This window comes from Haliotis asinina, chromosome 13 (assembly GCF_037392515.1).
Source record: "Haliotis asinina isolate JCU_RB_2024 chromosome 13, JCU_Hal_asi_v2, whole genome shotgun sequence".
NCBI classification, from domain to species: Eukaryota; Metazoa; Mollusca; class Gastropoda; order Lepetellida; family Haliotidae; genus Haliotis; species Haliotis asinina.
In genome coordinates, this window is record NC_090292.1 from 22,909,749 (window position 1) to 22,915,040 (window position 5,292).

The following is a 5,292-nucleotide window of genomic DNA, read 5'->3' on the forward strand; positions in this document are numbered from 1 at the left end:
ACATGCCTCACATCACACCACGTCTATTCTGTTATAATAAATAATGAATGCGTTATGTCATGCAATTTTATTTTCAAAAGCAGAATGCCCTCCGATCACGGTTTTCGCTGGATCTCTTAACCCCTGAGGCCTGAAAAAAGATACCCTTTATTAACGCAGATGTTACATGCAACATATAGCGAAATTTAGACTCGTGATCATGTTACACACACACACACAGACACACAATGACTTGACAGTAGTAACGAACCGATAATGAATGTGTGCAATTGTAAAGGTGTGCAGACGTGGATTACTTTTGCAAGTGAATGTCGTAAACAAATGAAGGGTTTTTTTTATACGAAGTTCTATAAAGCATCACACATGCACATACACAAACACACTCTCACACAGTCACCGACACTCACCTTTTTCGCAGCGGCAGGTGTTACACCCTCTCTTGCTCTTTACATATCCATAGGGACATCGTTTACGACACAGCTGCTTACGACAACGCGGAGGCTGGCACTTGCAGGTTGGACATCCACCCCTTTCTTCCCGACTGTATTTACATCTTCGAGCACAGCGTACGCGGGGGCACCGTGATTCTGCCTTGCATTCACACGTCTGACAGCCGTTTATTATCTTGTATCCATTTTCACACGGTCTACACCTGAACACAGGACAGGCAGGAGGGGGATTACACTCACAGGTTTGACATCCATTTCTTTCTTTCCGTCCGTACTTGCATGCGTTTTCACACCGTATGGAAGGACATTGTTGGTTATCCTTGCATTCACAGGACTGACAGCCGTCTATTATCTTGTATCCATTTTCACACGGTATGCACTTTAGTAACGGACAAACTGTTGGAGGATTGCATTCGCAAGTCTGACATCCATCTTTTTCTTTCCGCTGATACACCGCTGAACCACGCATGTGCAGACAGTACACCCGCCTACCTGCTTGCAATCCAGCTTCGAATGTACCGCGCATTGTGGTAACGGTGGACACGAAGTTGATGTTGGTACTACAGAGAAGGAAAAAAAATATACATACAACGGAAGTCATTATTTGGATTGGGAAAGGATATATAAATTCAGGTAACCGAGGTTCACTATAATGCATTTATTCAGCTATCAAATCTGTAGTTTCCTGTTTCTTATGTTAAGAATCGTGCCCGGTTCAAACTGCAACGGACCATTTGTCCCTAAACGTGGCCCTAAATGTACTCATCATCTCAACTGACAAAAATCAGATGCGAACATAACACTGAACTGTCGTTATAAGGAACCCAAAGTGGTAGCAGAGCATATCTCGTTACGACTGTAAATATACACCAGAACTGTTCGTTATACCCATCAGTTCGATATGTGCGTGTTCGTTATAAACTGTTGTAATTATGATTGTGGTATATTTATTTGTGTTCCATGAGTGACGTGCCTTAGTACGTGAGACATACATTGTGTCTGTCAACGTGGGATCTGACAGTGTGTCAACTCCGCTGTAAGTTATAATAATAATAATAGCTCGGATGTAGTAAGTGAGTGAATTAAGTTTTACGTCGCTTTCAGCAACGTTCCATCAATATCACAACTTCAAAGATTCTACCAATAAAGGCAGTCTAAGTAAACTTAGTCTCAGTGTATTTCGTTACACTCCACCACTGGGTGAGTGAGTGAGTTTAGTTTTACGCCGCACTCAGCAATATACCAGCTATATGGCGTCGGTCTGTAAATGGTCGAGTCTGGACCAGACAATCCAGTGATCAACAACATGAGCATCGATCTGCGCAATTGGGGCCGCTGACATGCCCCAACCAAGTCAGCAAGTCTGACCACCCGATCCCGTTAGTCGCCTCTTACGACAAGCATAATCGCCTTTTATGGGAAGCATGGATTGCTGAAGGCTTATTCTACCCCGAGGCCTTCACGGGTCCCACCACTAAGTCTAACGAAACCTAATAGAAGGTCGCGTCAGGTATCCTTCGAGCGGCCTATGACCGACACAAATACGCATACAACACAGTTATTTGACATGCAGTATATACACTTTGGGGTTTCTGTTGACATGGTTACCATTAGATAATATTTCCGCAAGATGACATTCTGGAATATTGCCAAAAATACCATTTTCAGCGACTGTTTACTCACCCTTGTCATGGTTGTACGTACGCCGTGTGCATCACCCAGACGCAAGCATCCAGGTACGTTCAGAATCGTTCAGGTACGAATCTTTTCGAGATTAAAAGTTGAAACGGTATGTGCGAATGTCCACTTTTAGGGATTTGGTAAGCTGCGTGCTGCTTGGCCAATCTCAAAGGTTACCTGACGCGTAATCCCATTAGGTTTTGTTAGACTCTGTAGTGGAGTGTAACGAAAAGTACGGAGGATAAGTTTACTTAGACTGCCAATAAAAGGGTTTGTCACGGTGACGAAAGAACGCTTTAACCACCGGGCTACCCCGACCGTTCCTCAACTCGGCTGTAAATTAAAACAGTTAAGACAACATGCTTACATGGGCAGCTGATGCATCTGCATGGCCAACATTCTGTGTCACTTCCACATTGACATATCTCCGAACACAGTCTGCATGGCTCGGAAGTAGCTAAAGAAAGACACATCGTACAGGTCAACGCCAGGATTCAACTGTAGGTGTGTCATGTTTTGCCTGGAAAGTCTAAAACTAGCCTGATTTCCTTATATATTTAATGCATTTACCTGACGGGTGATTTCGATAATAATAAATGTGAATTTATAATACACCTTTTCCATGACCTATCCCACCGGGTACCCATTTTCTGTTAGTTGAACAGAGGCAATTTTGAAAATGCATCAGGTGTGTTTTTTATGGTTAAAACTTCCAAACTATGAGGACAACATTTTTTATGATGTGGTCATACTCTGACATATCACACTTTATACCATTAGAATAACAGGTCGAGTCTGGTTCAAACAAACCAGCAGCTGACGTTATGAACAATCATCTATGCAATTGTGATACGATGACGAGTCAAAACTCCTATCCCCTCGATATAGGTTAATCTCCCGATTCTCGGTCTGTGAAATACAGAAGCACAATGTGAACCAAATTCGGAACCGAATCACCTTTAGCGGATTCCGGCATGAAATATTTTGTTGTATATAGTATGTTATGCTGCACGCGGTGGCAATATGTAATTACGGCGATTGACTGATTACCTGTTTACGAAAGAGTGTAACCTCTGTTCCCAGGACGCCTCGATAATCACAAAGCAATCTTACAGGTATTAATCCATTCGGAAAATGCAGAAAATGATTAAGGTAACGATATAGTCCATTGAGTTTCGAGCACATGTACATTCGCTCTGTATTCGCTTTAACAACGTTATATTACCTTCCGAGCCAGCCAACAGTACACAGGCAACCAGGACGATCAGGATACCCATGGCTGTGTGCTCTCCGTACAAGGACGCTCACAGTTGTAGAGAGTTAAACATCAGTAAACAGGTACTGTTTGTTAAGGGTACAAAGCAAACAAACGCCGAGTCAGTCAGTTTAAAGATCCGATTTTGTTGTATTTTTTGGGTGGGTTGGTGTGTTGTTAGTAGTTGCGTCCTTACCAACGAAAGGGCGATGCGGTGTGAACAGTTTTGAAGCATTTAAAGCTGAGTTTATTATTTCTGAAATGAAAGAATAAAGAGTTTTTGAGATATTTTGTTTGCACACATTGTCTCTTCTATGATTTTGTTTAGAGTGAGTGAGTGAGTGAGTTAATATTTAACGTCACATCGGCAATATCTCAGCCATATCGTGACGAGAACGTTAAATACTGAAATGAAATATATGGATACTATAAAAACCTGTCAACGACGGACAGTAAAACAACTAGAGTTGGATTAAAACTAGTGTGGAATGTTAAAACTAATATCACTATTCGGACAATACAACATAAAATCAGGCTACAGATTGCCAACAACTGAAGGTAGATCACCATACTAGGGACCATGGGGACTTACGGTACCTTTGCTGCCTGCATGGACCCTAGTTGGATTTACAACATCCCTTCAGCTGTCAGCAATTTAGTCACATCTAGCCAAAAATTAAAAATACACATATACTACGATTAAGAACAATGGAAAGTTTAAATTTACTGTAAATGCTTTTGGACTTACGTACCCTCTCAGGAGTGAGTGAGTTAATATTTACCGTCACATCGGCAATATTGCAGCCATATCGTGACGAGAACATACATGACAAAAAGGAATATATATGCATATTATGAACACCCTGTCTACGAAGGACAGTAAAACCACAAGACTATCACAGTTAATATTAAAACTAGTGTGGAAACTTATAAAAATATAACAGTAGCATTATTTGGACAATACAATATAAAAACAGGCCATAGATCGCCAACAACAGAGGGTAGATCACCATACCAGGGACCATGGGGACTTACAGTACCTCTGCTACCTGCATGGTCCCTGGCTGGATTTACACCATCCCCTCAGCTGTTGGCGACTGTATGCTAGATTAGCCACAAATTAAAATGACACATATTCTACGATTAAAAAAGTGAAAGATTGAATCTGACTTAAATCGTTTTGGGACTTACGTACCCTCTCAGGAGGACAATAATTTTACGGTACTTCAACCCCCTTCGAGGATACAGCCACTAACAATCTCAGTTGCTAATTCAACTTCCAATAATAAAATACTTATTTATTTACATGTCAGTCAATAAAGTCAATTCTTTTAAAAATGCAATAATTAAATGAGAACTTACATTACTAAAAAGGTCCTTCATAGTTCTTGATTTAAAATAATTGTCCCTTGTGATGGAATATTCAACACAGTCAAGCAAGACATGCTTGACCGTGATTATTTCATCACAAGGGACGCAGAACGGAGGATCCTCACCTTTCAAAAGATATTCATGCGTATACCTAGTGTGGCCAATACGACATCGTCGTATAATGACCTCTTCAAATCTGGACCGACATCCCAAGTAGGTGTAACCAACAAATGGTTTTATTGCATGTAATTTATTGATACCTACCTGGGTGTCCCACTTCTTCTGCATGAGATCACGAATGTAAGATCTAATGGTGGCTTTATAATCACTGTAAGGAATAAGAAGTGGTGATACAGATTTGTTGAGCGCTGCTTTAGCAGCAAGGTCAGCCAATGTGTTACCAGAGATTCCAACATGGCTGGGTAACCAACAGAAGACGATGTCGTATTGGCCTGTTGCAAGATAATTATAAAGTTCAATAATTTCTATTAAAAGTGGATGTTTACATGCTAGGTTTTTAATAGCCTGAAGGCAAGA

General features: G+C 41.0%; 1 pseudogene; it reads right to left on the reverse strand.

Moving 5' to 3' along the window:
* Positions 1-393: 393 nt before the first annotated feature.
* LOC137259427 (BPTI/Kunitz domain-containing protein 4-like) lies at positions 394-3,406 on the reverse strand (annotated as a pseudogene).
* Positions 3,407-5,292: the final 1,886 nt, after the last annotated feature.